This window comes from Notamacropus eugenii, chromosome 1, assembly GCF_028372415.1.
Source record: "Notamacropus eugenii isolate mMacEug1 chromosome 1, mMacEug1.pri_v2, whole genome shotgun sequence".
Taxonomy (NCBI): Eukaryota; Metazoa; Chordata; class Mammalia; order Diprotodontia; family Macropodidae; genus Notamacropus; species Notamacropus eugenii.
The window spans coordinates 392,098,441-392,117,209 of record NC_092872.1 but is presented as its reverse complement, the minus strand read 5'-3'; the positions used below and the strand labels follow the sequence as shown (position 1 = coordinate 392,117,209).

At 37.3% G+C, this 18,769-nt stretch overlaps 1 pseudogene; it reads left to right on the top strand.

Annotated features, from left to right (window-relative positions):
* The first annotated feature begins 2,525 nt into the window (after positions 1 to 2,525).
* LOC140526068 (small ribosomal subunit protein mS40 pseudogene) lies at positions 2,526 to 3,273 on the top strand (annotated as a pseudogene).
* The last annotated feature ends 15,496 nt before the right edge of the window (positions 3,274 to 18,769 follow it).

Sequence of the window (18,769 nt, the reverse complement as noted above, 5' to 3'; positions counted from 1 at the left end):
TCACAGAAATTTACAAGGCAGGTACTGCCAATGTAATATGTCCATTTTACACAGTCTGAGAGAGGTTAAAGTGTTATGGTTGGTAATTAATAGAGGCTGGATTTGAATCAAGGACAAAAATAATACATTTTACTTCTTACTACCTCCATCAACTTAAAGAATATATTCTCTACATCTTAGTAGATGGATTTTTGGAGTTAACATGCTATGTTTGAGACTTTTTAATTCATATCCTGTCATTATTGCTTATCTATTGATGGGTGGCAAGGATCACCTGTTTAATAACCTTGTTGTAAAAAGTCTTAAATTTGACTAGTTAAAGTCTCAGACCCTGACAGTACCATCTGTTGCTAGACCTATAGTTAAAATATTTCTTATATTGTGAGCCTTGCTAGAGTTTGCCTTCTATTGGCAAACATTTTCAGTGTCAAGGGGTTCTCATCATGCCATGGTGAGAAATTAGAAGAGGCACATAGAAGAGCATAGGATTTTGTACATATACAAAGTTAGAAAATTCATTTTTACCTGGAGAATATGTGAATGCTCATCCTTCGTTGCCGAAGAAGACCATGCCATCAGAGAAATAATGACATGACTTGCACTTAACTTTGTTTTGAGTGAGGGAGGGTTGTGCAGGTCACCAGCCTCACTTCTCCTCCAGAGCCATCTGAATCCAGTGATCAGATATTCATCAGGATGACTGGAGACGACTCAGGATGAAGCAATTGGAGTTAAGTGATTTACCCAAGGTCACACAGCTAGTGAGTGTCAAGTGTCTGAGGTGAGATTTGAACTCAGGTCTTCCTGACTCTTGCACTGGTGCTCTATTCACTGCACCACCTAACTGCCACCTGGAGAACATAGAGGAAAGGGTAAGCATTTTCCCAAGTTGAAATCATGTTATTTTGCTAAATTGGTATTTTCTTGCAAATAGTATTTCTTCAATCATTACTTTTGGTCATGATTAAATGATTCTATGAATAAAATCTCATTTTCTGCTATGATTCTGTGGAGATAATTGTGCTCACTAATGTGCACATTTACAGCATTGAATGTATGGAGTTATATATAGGAATACATATTATCTGAAGGAAAAATTTGGAAAAAAATCACCCGTAAAATTCATGAAAGGATGATTAAGGTTTATTGAGTTTAAATACTTCTATTTATATTTAAGGCTAAATTTAAACATAAAGGAACAAATGCTACTGCGAAATAAAATGTGACTAGCAAGGTGTGAAGGCAATGTGAATATGGAAACTTAAATTAGAGAGGAGGCAATTTCCTTGAGAACTGGAGATAGAATAAGAAGAAATCTTGAATTGAGACATGTCAGGGGGTGTTCTCCAACTACAAACAAGTCATTTTAAAATGCCAAGTTGACTTTTGTTAAATTTGAAATATAACAGATCCCAGGGATCTATATATAGAAATATGAATATGGAGCAGGGAACCCCAAATCTGTGGCAGAGATGAAATATTACACAGATTTCAAGATTCTGAGACATCTGGTGCTTTAAAAATATGTGAGACTGTTCAGGGTGTTATAGATGAATGCTGCCCCCTGATTAAGCAAGTTAAGCTAACTTACTAAGCTTTTATTATAACAAGAATCTAAAAACTAAGATTTATTTTCATTTTATATTACAACTTCCCTTCCCCCCCATTCCAAGTAAACTAACTTGCTTATTAATTATTATTATTATTTCCTTTATTAGGAATGGGTGGCATAGAACTAACGTGAAATTTGGGAATATACCAAACTGTCAGGTGAGGAACCTGATTTTACCAATAAAGGTCATTGCCTTCTCTGAAATCTGTAGCCTTAGACAGTTTTCTGGAGCTTAAATAGGTTAAGCGACAAGCTCAGATTCCCATAGTATGTGGAGGAGGCAAGACTTGAATCCAGGTCTTCCTAGCTTTCAGGCCATCATTGTATGAACTAGGCTACTCTGCTTCTTCCATTCCCACTCTAAAAATAAACATTATCAAAGAAAAAAAAATGGCTTGGCTATGACTGAAGAAAGCACTTAGGTATCTCTCTTAGTTTCTTATCATCAGAAAATTTTATATTTTTGTGAACTATTTAATAAGCATATATTCCCTTTGAAATTATGTGACCTTTACACATGTTGTGTTCCCCAAATAAATTAGAAGCTTGGTGAACGCAGAAGTGGTTCTCCTTTTTCCTTATCTCTGCAGTACTTTGTACATTTCTGTCCAAATGGTAGGTGCTCATTAAATGTTTAAATTTAATTAAGTTGAAAACCACAATAAATTGAATATTTGGAATGGAGTCATTGGGATGATATAATTGTAGTTCTTTCATTTGGAAACTCTTGTTGAGTATGTACTACATAATAATCTCAAACATGGTGATGGGGCAAACAAAGATGGATAAGACATGATTCCTGAACTCATTAATGCTACAATTAAGCAGAAAATATGACCTGATTGTGCAAAATTGATATTAATTTTATTTTAAGACTCAATCAAACCCTCTTATCCCTTAACTGTACACCAAGATGGCAATCTCTCTCCTAACTCTTCTGTTTAGGTGGCTCTTAGGGTTGACACCTATCAGATATGTCTACTGAGTGCACGCCACTCCCTGGGCTCTATGCATCAAAGCTCTCCCTGAGGAAGAATCTCCCATTCCTGCATCCCTCTATCAGAATGCTCCCTGAGAATATCTGGAGACAGAAGAATACCTCCCATCCAGCCTGGGCTGAGTATCGATGAAACCACAAAGGTGGCATTCCACCACAGCAAACCTAGAAGACATGTATTCAAAGGAGCAAAGTTGCTGGGAACCCTTGCCCTATATGCTGGGACCAGAAGCTCCAAGTGGACTTTAAAAATGATAAACTCTTGGAGCATTTTGTCTGTGCTCACACTAGTGTCATCTTTCATGCCCCATATATAGGTGTCTGTATGAAGCAGCATAAGAAGGTGACAGAGGTTATCCTGAAGGCCAAAGATCATGGTTTTCTCAGTTACCATATCCCACAGGTGTAGGCATGGGAGATTGATTCCAGCAACTTCCATGAAGCTGTTTTCTATACCTCAGTGGCTCCTGCTACATCTGCAGGTACCTATTAGTTTCCATGGTACAATTGACAGCAGTCACCTGAGAGAGAGCTGGTCTATCTTACTCATCTATATGAAGGCCACTTTAAAGAAGAGAGTGGACCCCCAGCAGAGATGATGCCCATAGTTCCATTTCAAACTGATATTCTCATTGAGGGGGAGGAATCTACGAGTATCCACTAGAAAGGAAGTGGTGGTTATACTCTGTGACATTCCAGAGTTTAAGAACAGATGTTAGAAAGTCCTGATGTTTGAACTGAACTGATTCTTATCCATCTCCTTTTTTAGAAATGGATAGGATAATGGCAAGCTCTGACCTATAGAAAAATGAGAAAACAAGGAGAAGGTAAAATGAAGAATAAGTGCTTTTGCTTGATTTCCCTTTGTGCTGTTTCTCTACCCCCCTCATATATTTTTAGGTTGCAGGACTAGGGGGTGCCTAACTTGTCAATAAATGTTTTATAATAAAAATTCTATTACTAAAAATAAGACACTCAAGTTAGATTTAAAAATCCCCCTCACTGTACTTTGTTTTTACAAGTTTACTAAGGTAACCTCATCTCTTAGGTCACAATTCTATTCCTTCAAATTGTAACTCCACTCTTATAACTTTTACCTCTCAAACACATTCTAGAGAAACTTGCCTAACCTAAAGATCAAGCTGATTAAATCTAAACTGTTGTGACAAGTGATAAATCCTTCAGATAACATATCTTATTTGTGGTAAAGAAGTTTCAGAAAAGGAGGTCCAAATGTTGTAATATCAAGCTGATATGAGCAGATAGGACTACTTTCTGGCCAATTAGAAGACACAGTTATGTTCTTCATATTCCTTGAGATTTTGCCTCATGTTCTTATTAATCACTGTAAGACACTGTCAGACTCCTCTTGGCAAAATTGGTCATTGAAAGAATATCGTTCCCACTTTGTAGCAGTTGCTAGACTTTCTAATAAATGGATTATGCTTGGAACATTGTCTTTTAAAATTCTTTTGAAATTATAATGACTTTTGAGGGGCAGAGTCAAGATGGTGGTAGAAACACAGATCTGCAGTAGCTCTACCCCCATAGTCCCTAAAATGCCTGTAAAAAATGACTTGAAACAAATTCTAGAGCAACAGAAGTCACAAAACAAAAGAGTGAAAGAGATTTTTAGCCCAAGACAACCTGGAAGATCAATAGGAAAGGTCTGTCACACTAGACTCAGAGCTGAGTGCAGCCCAGTCTTGGCTGTGTGGCACAGCAGGGACAGGATTGAAGTAGGTTTCAGGAAGTGGAATCATAGGCAGCAGCTGTGGTCCACAGATTTCTCAATCCACAAACACCAAAAACAGTTTCAAAGGTCAGCGAGAAAGCTCTTTCAGCTGAGTGAGAAGTGAGCATGAACAGAGCACAATCCTAGCCCCAGCCCCAGGGCAGCAGCATCCACTATAGCAGCAGCATCCATTTCTGGAACCCTCCACCTAAATATATTGGTAGAACTTTTTGAGCAGTCAATCTGGGTCACAGTTCTGAGTGGTGGTGCTGGGGTGAGGAGGAGTGTTGGTATGGTGGACCTGGTGGTGACAGTAGAGAGGGAATTCTACTGTCAGATCCTGGGCAGAAAAGGTTATAGTTGCCCCCAGACCAGAGCACAGATCAGGAGATGGGTAAACTCCTCTCCCTTGATTGTGCCACCTTGGAGGAACTGAGAACTTACAAGTCCTTAGAGTATACCCTCCACTTGACAAAGGACTCAAAAGTCAAGTAGTTAACTGGGAAAATGTCAAAAATGGGGAAAATAAGACTATAGGAGGTTATTTCTTGGTAAACAGGCATTTTCTTCCACCACTTTGCATGAGGAAGAACAAAGCACATCAACAGAGGAAGACATAAAAGTCAAGTCTTGTATATCAAAAACCTCCAAAAAAAAATGCAATGGTGTCAGGTCATAGAAGAGCTCAAAAGAGATTCTGAAAATCAAGAAAGAGAGGTGTAGGAAAAATTGGAAAGAGAAATGAGAGCAATGCAAGAAAATCATGAAAAGCGAGTCAATAACTTGCCAAAGGAGATGCAAAAAATGCTGAAGAAAATAACACCTTCAAAAATAGAGTAACCCAAATGGCAAAAGAGATACAAAAAGTCAATGAGGGGAAAAATGCATTAAAAAGCAGAATCAGCCAAATGGAAAAGGAGGTTCAAAAGTTCACTGAAGAAAACAGTTCTTTAAAAATTAGAATGAAGCAGAAGGAAGCTAATGACTTTATGAGAAACAAAAAAAATTATAAAACAAAACTAAAAGAATTTTAAAAAGCTATAATACAATGTGAAATATTTCATTGCTAAAATAACTGACGTGGAAAATAGATCCAGGAGAGACAATTAAAAATTATGGGAATACCTGAAAGCCATGATTAAAAAAAGAGCCTAGACATCATCTTTCATGAAATTATCAAGGAAAACTTCCCTGATATTCTAGAACCAGAGGTAAAATAAATATTGAAAGAATCCACTGATCATATCCTGAAAGAGATGTGGGAAAAAAAAACTTCTAGGGATATTGTAGCCATATTCCAGAGTTCCCAGGTCAAGGAGAAAATATTGGAAGCAGCTACAAAGAAACAATTTGAGTATTGTGGAAATATAATCAGGATAACACAAGATCTAGCAGCTTCTATATTAAGAGATCAAAGGACTTGGAATATGATATTCCAGAAATCAAACTAGGATTGAAACCAAAAATCATTTACCGAGCAAAACTGAGTATAATATTTCAGGGGAAAAAAGTGATCATTCAATGAAATAGAGGGCTTTCAAGCATTCTTGATGAAAAGACCAGAGCTGGATAGAAAAATCTGACTTCCAAACACAAGAATCAAGAGAAAAATGAAAAGGTAAATAGGAAAGAGAAAACAAGGGATTTACTAAAGTTGAATTGCTTACGTTCCTACATGGAAAGATAATATTTTTAACTCTTAAGAATTTTCTCAGTATTTGGGTTGTTGGGGGTATTATATACATATAAACACAGGGTAAGCTGAATAGGAAGGGATGATATCTAAAAAACATAAAATTAAGGGGTAAAAGAGGAATATATTGGGAGGAGAAAGGGAGAAATGGAATGAGGCAAATTATCTCTCACGTAAGAGGCAAGAAAAAACTTTCTCAATGGAGGGGAAAATGGCAGAGAGTTGAGAGGGAAAGGTGAAGCTTATTCTCATCACATCTGGCTTAAGGAGCGAATAATATGCACACTCAATTTGGTATGAAAATCTGTCTTACACTGCAGGAAAGTATGGGAGAAGGGGATAAGTGTGATATGGGGGAATGAGAGAAGGTAGGGCAAATGGGAGGAGGGAATAATTAGAAGTAAGCAATTTGGGGGAGGGACAAGGTCAAAAGAGAGAATAGAATAAATGGGGGCAGGAGAGGATGGAGGGAAATATAGTTAGTCTTTCACAACATGATTATTATTAAAGTCTTTTGCATAACTACACATTTATCTACCATATTGCTTGCCTTCTCAGTGGGAATGGGTGGGGAGGGAGGAAGGGAAGTTGGAACTCAAAGTTTTAGGAACAAATGTAGAGAGTCGTTTTTGCATGCAACTGGGAAATAAGAAATACAGGTAATGGGGTATAGAAATCTATCTTGCCCTACCAGAAAAGAGAGAAGAAGGCTATAAGGGAAAGGAGGGTGTGATAGAAGGGAGGGTAGATTGGGAGAAGGGGTAATCAGAATGCACAGTGTCTCAGGGTGGGGGAAGGAGAGTTGGAGAGAAAATTTGGAACTCAAAATCTTGTGGAAATGATTGTTGAAAACTAAAAACATAAATTTTAAAAAAGAAATTATAATGACTTCTACTTGGAAAGAACGAAGAAAGAAGCAGCATTTTCCAACTTGGAACTGGGCAGTTGGGTCTCCAGTGGGGCAGCTACTACTACCTAAGTGAATACAGTACCCTTGACTGCAAAGTGAGAGGCATCATCATTTCAATAGTCAATAGACTGTTGCATTATAAAACCCCTTGGATTTTGAGTTAGAGGGCCTCAGTTTAATGTTTGTTCTGTTGTTTACTTACCAATGTGAGGTTTCCAGGGAGGTTTAGCTCTTTGTAAGGGTTATTTATCCACCTTCATTGTTCACCTATCACCCACCTTTCACCTGTGGTTCCAAGAAACTATAACACATATAGTGACCACACTCCAGTAAAACCATTTTTTAATGGTTTTAATGGTTTAAAACTAGTATAACTAAACTGGCTAAACCAGGTTGAAGGTAACCAATAGGCCTTAAACTCATCAGTGAGTTAGGGGGGTATCTAACCCCAGAATGTAAAGACAACCCCCTAGTGGAGTGGGTATGTGAGAGCAAATTGTTTCAAAGGCCATGGAAGCAGTTGAAGTAACCATTATGGAGTTCTTACAGTTTGTTCAGACATTAAAGATACCAAGGCTACACGCTACATCTCAGACTATTTCTAGTCATCTTGACATTAGTCTTGTCGCCAAATTTTGATAACTCTTCAAGAGTGAGGTTGATGACTTTATGTGATTCTGCCTCATTTCCATTCATGTGCAAGTTAAAACCCCATCTCATGAGGTCATTCATCCTCCTCAGAAATGAAGAATGAGCATCAACACCTACCAATGTAACCCTGAATAAGTCAGTTCACCTTTTGGGACCTCTGTTTCTTCATCTACAAATTAGTGTTCCCTTCAGTTCTAAGTTCTAAGTCTACAAAACAGATCTTTCTTGGGCCCATGGTACAAAATTCTTCAAAAAATGAAAAATCAAAAAATTCTTTTGTTAGTCATTTTCACCAAGGGAGTGGTTCAGTGAAAGACAATATTAAGGTGAGGCTTCTATTGCTGTTGCTCAGTCATGTTCAATTTTCATGACCCTATGGAATTGTCCATGGCATTTTCCTGGAAAAGATGTCATTTTCCTGGAAAAGATATTGGACTAATCTACCATTTCTTTCTCCACTGGGTCCCCATTTTACAGCTAAGGAACTGAGGCAAATTGGTGTTAAGTGACTTGTTCAAAATCAGTATTTTAAGATGGATTTGAATTCAAATATTCCTGATACCAGGCCTGGTGCTCTATCTTCTCTATCACCTACCAGCCATGATGATCCAATATATTTCTCAAAAGTTTTCTTCCCAAGATAATTGTATTTAGTGGGACAGCCCAAGTTTGCAGTTTCATAGCCCCAGCTAAGTTCAGGGCCTCATCATTTCTCTCCAGAACTGTTTTCAATAACTTCATGCTTTTTCATATTGTTCACAATCTTTCCTTTCTCATTCTACATATCACTGCTGAACTAGGATTTAGAAATCACAGGAATGACCATGTCACTCAGGAAGCCCCAGTGCTTCCCATTTTCCAATATGATGAAAAACAAATCCACTTGATATTTAAAGTCCTTCACAACTGGGCTTCAATATCTTTCCACACTGAACACACATCACCTCCTCTTTACATACTATTTGAGGTATATGACTAATTTTCATGAGGAAAAAAAGAATCACACAATTTCACACTTGGAAAAAATATGACAGATTGTTGTGTCCAACATGTATTGGAATAAGAACCACATCTCCAACCTAACCAAGAAGTAGTCCTTTAGGCATTGGTTGAAGATTTCAATTTGAGGAGAACTAACTACTTCACAGAATAGCCAATTTTGAATAGTTCCACTTTTTAGGAAGCTTTTCCCAAGGTTTTGGATAAATTCATTCTTGTATGTTTGTTTAATGGTTTTGTTAGTTGTTGTTGTTGGTTTGTTTTTATTTTACTATAGCTTTCATTTTATACTCTTCGTTTTGCCATTTGACATCAAACATTTAATCATGCTTCCAAAGGACAACCATTTGAATAAAAAAAATGTTGATACACATATTGCATGATCTAAAGAACTTTCATTGTCCTGTTATTCCCTTCAGTGTTCTCCAGATCAGTGTCTTTCTCAAAACATTTCATTCTTTAAAAATAGTTGTATTATATATATATATATATATATATATACATATATATATACATATATATATGTATATATATATATATATACACATATATATATGTATATATATATGTGTATATATATATGGTATAGATTATAGGATTATAGATTTTGAACTTCAAGAAACATAAAAGGTCATCAAATTAAACATGCTCTTGTTACAGAATAGGAAACAGATGCTCAGGGAGTTTAAGTTAATCACTCTGGCAAAACTACCAGAATAATTTGAACCCAAGATGGAAATTTTTTCTAAACTGTTTTTTATGCCATCTTGAATTCCAAAACAGATCATTATAAACCTAATTTATCCCATTCTTAATGAATCCCAGTAGTGACTATACATTATGTGAAGTTTGTCATCCTTTTCCTCTTCAGTTTTTGTTTCCCGATCTTTTTTTTGGTGTCATGTTCTATTGTTTCCACTTGTACTGTACTGCAATATAATTCTGTATCTGTTGTTTCATTTGTATCTTCCTTCGTAGTAGATGATCATCTGTCACAGCTCATACTTTTAATATTCCTACCTGAGTCCCTGGATTAATTTCTGCTTTTAGAGAGATTGGGGCCAAGATTTGTGATTTCATTTATCTAGGAAACTCTTGAGTAGGAAAATCACTCTATCAGTGTAGCTGGACACCTTCTCTATAATTTGTCTCACAGATTTGGTATTTATCTTCCTTTTTAGCTGGGAAAACTGAAATCATGTTTGTTAGCATTGTCTATTAAGTAGAAGTTACTAAGGATTTAACAGTACATATCCTTAATATAGGAGTTTTGAGAGTTCAATTTTGCACACTCAATAAACTTTTAAACTTCTGGGTTGAAAAATAGGTTATGTGGGATTGGGGTTGTTGAAAGTGTAACTTTCATATTCAGTTTTGTGTGTGTGTGTGTGTGTGTGTGTGTGTGTGTGAGTGATTTTTCAGTTGTGTCCAACACTTTGTGATGCTGTATGGAGTTTTCTTGGCAAGGATACTAGAGGAGTTTGCCATTTCCTTCTCCAGCTCATTTTACAAACGAAGAAACTGAGGAAAATAGGCTTAAATGATTTGCCCCAGGGTCACACAGCTAGTCTAAGAACAGGCTTGAACTTAGGAAAATGAACCTTCTTAACTCTGCAGGCCCAGCGCTCTATCCACTTGTCACATAATGGATAGTAAACAGTCAGAAGACATCCTGTCCCCAAGAATATCCTGAACTTAAATCAGCTAAAATGCTTTCATAAGAGTGTAATGCTTTGAAGACCATCTATCCTGTTTTTTTGGTAATTTTTCTATTTTGTTTTGACATTTTGTTTTATTTTTACATTTTTATTCTTTTTTTAAATTAAATTATTTTATTTGTTTTTAGTATTTGACAATCACTTCCACATATGATAGATTTTCCTCCTCCCTCCCCCTCATTCCCCACCTACTCCCTCCCTGAGATGGCGTACAATCTTAGATAGGTACATTCCTATTAAAAACAATTTGCATAAAAGAATTAAAATGAATGGGAGAAACCACAAAACAAAACAAAACAAAACATAATACAAAAGAAAAGGGTCTGCTTCTATCTGTGATCCAATACCATAGTTCTTTCTCTGGATGTGGAAGGTGTTTTGCCTCAAGAGTCCACTGGAAATTTTTGAAGTCCTTGCAGTCTACCAGAAAATTTCCTCATATATTGTGGTTGTTGCTGTGTACAAAGTTCTCCTGGTTCTCATCCTTTCACTCAGCATCAGTTCATATAAGTCTTTTCAGGACTCTCTGAGGTCTTCCTGTTCATCGTTTCTCATAGCAAAATACTATTCCATTACATTCATATATGACAACTTGTTCAGCCATTCCCCAATTAATGAGCATTCCCTTGCTTTCCAGGTTTTGGCCACCATAAAGAGAGCTGCTATAAATAATTCTGTGCATGTAGGACCTTTCCCATTTCTATGATCTCTTTGGGATAGAGTCCCAGAATCAATATTGCTGAGTCAAAGGGTATGCAGATTTTTGTAGTCCTTTGAGCATAGTGAAAAATTGTTCTCAAGAATGGTTGGAGGAGCTCACAATTCCTCCAACAATGAATTAGTGTTACAACTCTCCCACATCTCCAAAATAAATCATCTTCCTGTTCGGTCATGTTAGCCAATCTGATAGGTGTGATGTGGTACCTCAGAGTAGTTTTGATTTTCATCTCTCTAATCAATAGTGATTTAGAGTATTTTTATGTGATTATAGATTGCTTTAATTTCTTCCTCTGAAAACTCCCTGTTCATATCTTTTACCATTTATCAATTAGAGAATGACTTGTATTCATGAATATTTGATTCAGTTCTCTATATATGTTAGAAATGAGGCCTTTATCACAGACACTAGTTGCAAAAATTCTTTCCCAGTTTTCTGCTTCCCTCCTAACCTTGGTTGAATTGAGTTTGCTTGTGGAAAAACTTTTCAATTTAATATAATTAAAATCATCCACTTTGCACTTCATAATGTTTCCTATCTCTTGTTTGGTAAAAAAAAAAAAAAAAAAAAAATTGCTCCATTCTCGATAAAAATTACAAATACACTATTGCTTGCTCCCCTGTTTTGTTTATAATATCGATCTTTATACCTAGATCATGCATCCATTTGAACTTTATTCTTGTGTATGATGTCAGAAATTGATCTATGCCCAGTTTTCCCCACACTGTTATCCAGTTTTCCCAGTAACTTTTGTCAAACAGTGAGTTCTTTTTCCAGAAGCTGGGGTCCTTGGGTTTATCAATCAGTAGATTGCGATATTCATTGACTACTGTGTCTTGAGTACCTAACCTATTCCACTGGTCTACCCCTCTGCTTCTTAGCCAGTACCAAGTGGTTTTGATGATTGCTGTTCATAATGCAATTTGAGATCTGGTAGGGCTAGGCCACCTTTCCTAGAATTTTTTTTCCATTGATATTCTAAACCTTTTGTTCTTCCAGATGTATTTTGATAGTATTTTTTCTTGCTCTAGAAAATAACTGGGGAGGCGGAGCCAAGATGGCGGAGTAAGAAAACACACATACACATAGCTCCAAACCCACAACCCATAGAAGGGCTACAGGGAAGTAACTCACGGCGAATTCTGCACCCAGAGGCCACGGAACATTGGAGCGAGGGAGATTTCTGTTCCGGAGAGACCTGCAAACCCCTCGTGGGGGGGTCCTTCGTGCTGCGGACTGGGCGCTGGGACTGGGAGCTGAGTGCAGCCCTGCCGCGGTCGCGGCACCGAGAGGAAAAGATCCGAGCGGGCTTCAGGGACGGGATCTCCAGCGGCCACGCAGGTCCCTCCACCCACAGAGGGACCTGTAAACCTCTCGCAAAAGGTCGGTTGCGCTGCAGAGGCAGAGCCCAGCCCAGACCTGCTGTGGCCTCAGCCGCGGCACCAAAAGAAACAGATCCGAGCAGGCTTCAGGGATGGGATCTCCAGCAGCTGCACAAGTCCCTCCACCCACAGGTGACAGGGGTCGGTGAGAGAGTCTCTTTGGCGGGTCGAGAGGGGAGTGGGGTGCCCCCATAATTCAGGCCCCCCTGGGAGGTAGAAGCTGAGAGGCAGCTGTAGACCGGGGCTCCCCAAGTGGGTGGGAGCCTGAATCCATTTTGGAAGGTCTGTGCATAAACCCCCTGAGGGAACTGAGCCTGAGAGGCGGCCCTGCCCCAACCTCAGCACGTGAAATTAATCTCACACTGAATAGGAACCCTGACCCCGCCAAAAGCCCTAAGGCTGGAAACAGCATTTGAATCTCAGACCCCAAATGCTGGCTGGGAGGATCAGGAGGCAAGGTGGGTGTGAGGAGAATATTCAGAGGTCAAGTCACTGGCTGGGAAAATGCCCAGAAAAGGGAAAAGAAATAAGACTACAGAAGGTTACTTTCTTGGGGAACAGGCATTTCATCCCTTCCTTTCTGATGAGGAAGAACAATGCTTACCATCAGGCAAAGACACAGAAGGCAAGGCTTCTGCGTCCCAGCCCACCCAATGGGCTCAGGCCATGGAAGAGCTCAAAAAGAATTTTGAAAATCAAATTAGAGAGGTAGAGGAAAAGCTGGGAAGAGAAATGAGAGACTTGAAGTCAAAGCATGAACAGCAGATCAGCTCCCTGCTAAAGGAGACCCAAAAAATGTTGAAGAAAATAACACCTTGAAAACTAGCCTAACTCAATTGGCAAAAGAGGTTCAAAAAACCAATGAGGAGAAGAATGCTTTCAAAAGCAGAATTAGCCAAATGGAAAAGGAGATTCAAAAGCTCACTGAAGAAAATAGTTCTTTCAAAATTAGAATGGCACAGATGGAGGCTAAGGACTTTGTGAGAAAGCAAGATATCACAATACAAGCCCAAAAGAATGGAAAAATGGAAGATAATGTGAAATATCTCATTGGAAAAACAACTGACCTGGAAAATAGATCCAGGAGAGACAATTTAAAAATTTTGGGACTACCTGAAAGCCATGATCAAAAAAAGAGCCTAGACATCATCTTTCATGAAATTCTCAAGGAAAACTGCCCTGAGATTCTAGAACCAGAGGGCAAAATAAGTATTCAAGGAATCCACAGAACACTGCCTGAAAGAGATCCAAAAAGAGAAACTCCTAGGAACATTGTGGCCAAATTCCAGAGTTCCCAGGTCAAGGAGAAAATATTGCAAGCAGATAGAAAGAAAAAATTCAAGTATCGTGGAAATACAATCAGGATAACACAAGATCTAGCAGCCTCTACATTAAGGGATCAAAGGGCATGGAATAGGATATTCCAGAAGTCAAAGGAACCAGGACTAAAACCAAGAATCACCTACCCAGCAAAACTGAGTATAATACTTCAGGGGAAAAATTGGTCTTTCAATGAAATAGAGGATTTTCAAGCATTCTTGATGAAAAGACCAGAGCTGAAAAGAAAATTTGACTTTCAAACACAAGAATGAAGAGAACCATGAAAAGGTGAACAGCAAAGAGAAGTCACAAGGGACTTACTAAAGTTGAACTGTTTACATTCCTACATGGAAAGACAATATTTGTAACTCTTGAAACATTTCAGTATCTGGGTACTGGGTGGGATTATACACACACACATGCACACACGCACACATACAGAGAGACAGAGTGCACAGAGTGAATTGAAGAGGATGGGATCATATCTTAAAAAAAATAAAATGAAATCAAGCAGTGAGAGAGAAATACATTGGGAGGAGCAAGGGAGAAATTGAATGGGGCAAATTATCTCTCATAAAAGAGGCAAGCAAAAGACTCATTAGTGGAGGGATAAAGAGGGGAGGTGAGAGAAAAACATGAAGTCTACTCTCATCACATTACAATAAAGGAAAGAATAAAATGCACACTCATTTTGGTAGGAAAACCTATCTCACAATACAGGAAAGTGGGGGATAAGGGGACAAGCAGGGTGGGGGGGATGATAGAAGGGAGGGCATGGGGAGGAGAATGCAATTCGAGGTCGACACTCATGGGGAGGGATAGGATCAAAAGAGAATAGAAGTAATGGGGGACAGGATAGGATGGAGGGAAATATAGTTATTCCTATACAACACAACTATTATGGAAGTCATTTGCAAAACTACACAGATTTGGCCTATATTGAATTGCTTGCCTTCCAAAGGGAACGGGTGGAGAGGGAGGGAGGTAAAGAAGTTGGAACTCAAAGTGTTAGGATCAACTGTAATGTTCTTGCCACTAGGAAATAAGAAATACAGGTAAAGGGGTATAGAAAGCTATCTGGCCCTACAGGACAAAAAAGAAGACGGAGACAAGGGCAGAGAGGGATGATAGAAGAGAGACCAGATTGGTCATAGGGGCAATTAGAATGCTTGGTGTTTGAGGGGGGAGGGGATAAAAGGGGAGAAAATTTGTAACCCAAAATTTTGTGAAAATGAATGTTAAAAGTTAAATAAATAAATTTAAAAAAAAAAGAAAATAACTGTCTGGTAGTTTAATTTGTGTGGCACTGAATAAGTAAATTAATTTAGGAAGAATTATTATTATATTAGCTTGGCCTATCCATGAGTAACTGATGTTTTTCTGCTTCCTTAGATCTGGTTTTATTTGTGCAAAAATTGTTTTGTAATTGTGTTCATATAGTCCCTGGTTTTGTTTTGGCAGATAGATTCCCAGATATTTTATAGTGCATAACCTAGTTTTAAATGGGATTTCTCTTTCTATCTCATGCTATTGGGCTTTGTTAGTAACATATAGAAATGTAGAAGTTTTATCTGGGTTTATTTTTTAACCTGCAACTTTGCCAAAGTTGCTTATTATTTCAAGCAGTTTTTTACTTGATTCTCTGGGATTCTCTAAGTACATCATCGTATCATCTGAAAAGTGTGATAACTGAGTTTTTTCTTTGCCTATTCCAATTTCTTCAAATTCTTTTTCTTCTCTTATTGCCACAGCTAGCATTTCTAATATCATATTGAATAACAGTGGTGATAATGAACATCCTTGTTTCACCCCTGATCCTACTGAAAATGCATCTAGCTTATTCCCATTGCATACAATACTTGATGATGGTTTTAAGTAGATATTGCTTATTATTTTATGGAAAGTTCCATTTATTCTTAAGCTTTCCAGTGTTTTCAACAAGAATGGGTGTTGTATTTTGTCAAAAGTTTTTTCTGCAACTTTTGAGATAATCATTTGTCTTCTGTCAGTTTTGTTGATGATATGATCAATAATGCCAATAGTTTTCCTAATACTGAACTAACTCTGCATTCATGGTATAAATCCTACCTGATCATAATATATTATTCTCATGATTAGTTACTGTAATATTTTTGCTATTATCTTATTTAAAATTTTTACATCTATATTCATTAGAAAAATTAGTCTATAATCTTCTTTCTCTGTTTTGGCTCTTCCTGGTTTAGGTATCACAACCATATTTGTATCATAAAAAGAATTTGGTCGGAATCCTTCTTCGACAATTTTCCCAAATAATATATATAGTATTGGAATTAATAGTTCTTTAAATATTTGATAGAATTCACTTGTAAATCCATCTGGCCCTGGAGATTTTTTCCTAGGGAATTAATTGATGGCTTGTTCAATTTCTTTTTTCTGAAATGAGGTTATTTAAGCATTCAATTAAGTATTCCTTTTCTGTTAATCTGGGCAATTTAGTATTTTTTTTAAAATAATCATCCATCTCATTTAAATTGTCTAATTTATAGGCATACATTTGGTCAACATGGGGTGGGGGATGATAGAAAGGAGGGGACAGAAGGGGAGGGAGTAATTAGAAGCAAAGACTTTTGGGGAGGGACAAAGTCAGGAGAACAGAATAAATGGGGGCAGGGGAGGATGGAGGGAAATATAATTAGTCTTTCACAACATGACTATTTTGGAAGTCTTTTGCATAACTACACATGTATAGCCTATATTGAATTGCTTGCCTTCTCAGTGTGAATGGGTGGGGAGGGAGGAAGGGTGAGAAATCAGAACTCAAAGTTTTAGGAAACAATGTTGATGACTTTTTTGGTATGCAACTGGCAAATAAGAAATCCAGGTAATGGGTTGTAGAAATCTATCTTGCCCTACAAGAAAAGAGAGATGATAGGGATAAGGAAGGGAGCAATGTGATAGAAAGGAGGGCAGATTGGGGGGCAGGTCAATCAGAATGCGCAGTGTCGGGGTGGGGGAGGGGAGAGATGGGGAGAAAATTTTCAACTCAAAATATTGTGGAAATGAATTTTGGAAACTATAAATAAATAAATAAGTGCATTTTAAAAAAAGAAAATATGTAATACATATAAAAATACATATCCCAAAATAGCCTACTACATTAGAAATAATATTGCCCTAAAGCCAAGTATGAATTCAAGTCCCAGCTATGTCACTACCCAGCTATATAATTAGTGGTAGGACAGTCACATCAGCTCTCTGACCCTCAATTGTCTCATCTGATTAGTGAGAACAAAAATACTGAACTATAGAGAACAAGTATAGGAATTTAGTTATTATTGTCAAAGTCCTAAAATAGGTGATTGTAGATAATTACATATAATTTAATAATTCTATTAAGCAAGCTATTTGATTAACCAGAGAACACATATCTGTGATCATGTCCTATAAAAATAATGTATATGAAAGCCTGTAGGAGAATTTCACAGAAATCAGTATACTTGTTCCTTAGCATTCATGAGCAAGGACAGGATCCAGAATACACAATCAAGGGATGTAATTTGCTATCCTTTATTTCCTTTGGCCACGGGAAGAAACGATGCTTGTTGTCTCAAATCTAACATTTATTTCATAAAAACTGGTGGCATTTAAGAGGAAGATATGAAGTTTTTCATCCAATATGAAATAAAGTCCTATATAGAAATTCAAACAGCTACAGCTCTTGCATAAAGTAATTCATTCTAAAAACTATCATCAATCACTCTGTCTCTTTTTGGCAACATGAAAACCATTGACTGAGAATAATAGCTTCAACTCTTGGTAGGATAAACTCTGTCTTTTGACACAAAAGTCATACAAACAACATCACAGGCTCCTGAACAGTTCATCTTAACAGCTACATGCATTTGTTTACTCAAAATAGGCAAGAGGAAAGGATTCTAGGAAGATGGTAGAGTAGGTTGGAAAATTAGGAGGGAAGCAGAAAACTGGAAAAGTTTTTGAAATTTGAATTTTTGAAACTGATGTCTGTGAAAAAGGCCTCATTTCTAAAACATTAAGAGAACTCAGTCAAATGTACAAAAATACAAGTCATTCCCCAATTGATAAATGGTCAAAGGATATGAACAGGCAGTTTTCAGAGGAAAAAATTAAAGATATCTATAGTCATATGAAAAAATGTTCTAAATCACTACTGATTAGAGAGATGCAAATCAAAGCAACTCTGAGATATGACATTACACCTATCAGATTCGCAAACATAACAAAAGAGGAACATGATAAATGTTGGAGAGGATGTGGGAGAGTTGGAACACTACTTCATTATTGGTGGAGCTGTGAGCTAATCCCACCATTCTGGAAAGCAATTTGGAACTATGCTGAAAGGGTTACAAAAATATGCATACTCTTTGACCCAACAATACTGCTTCTAGTACTGTATCCCCACAAGATCATAAAAATGGAAAATGGTACCACATGTACAAAAACATTTAAAGCAGCACTCTTTGTGGTGGCCAAAAACTGGAAATCAAGGGGATGCCCATCAATTGGGGAATGGTTGAATAAATTATGGTATATGAATGTAATGGAATACTATTTTGCTATAAGAAATGATGAACAGGAAGACTTCAAAGAGACCTGGAAAGACTTCTGTGATCTGATGTTGAGCGAAAGAGAATTTTGTGCACAGCACGACCACAGTGTGTGAGAGATTTTCTGGTAGATTTGGAACTTCATTGCAATGCGAGGATTTTAAAAAATTCCCAATGGATTTTTAAGGCAAAATGTCTTTCCACATCCAGATAAGGAACTATGGAATTCATTCTCAGAATGTAGCAGGTAATTTTTTTTTGTCTATTACATTTTGGTTTGTTACATGATTTCTCCCATTCATTTTAATTCTCCTACACAGCATGATTATAGCAAAAATGTATTTAATAGGAATCTATGTGTAGAACCTATATAAAATTTTATGCCTTCTTGGGGAGGGAGGGAGGTAAAAAAAAATCAAAGTTATATCATAGTGATTGTAGAACATTGAAAATAAATAAAATTAAT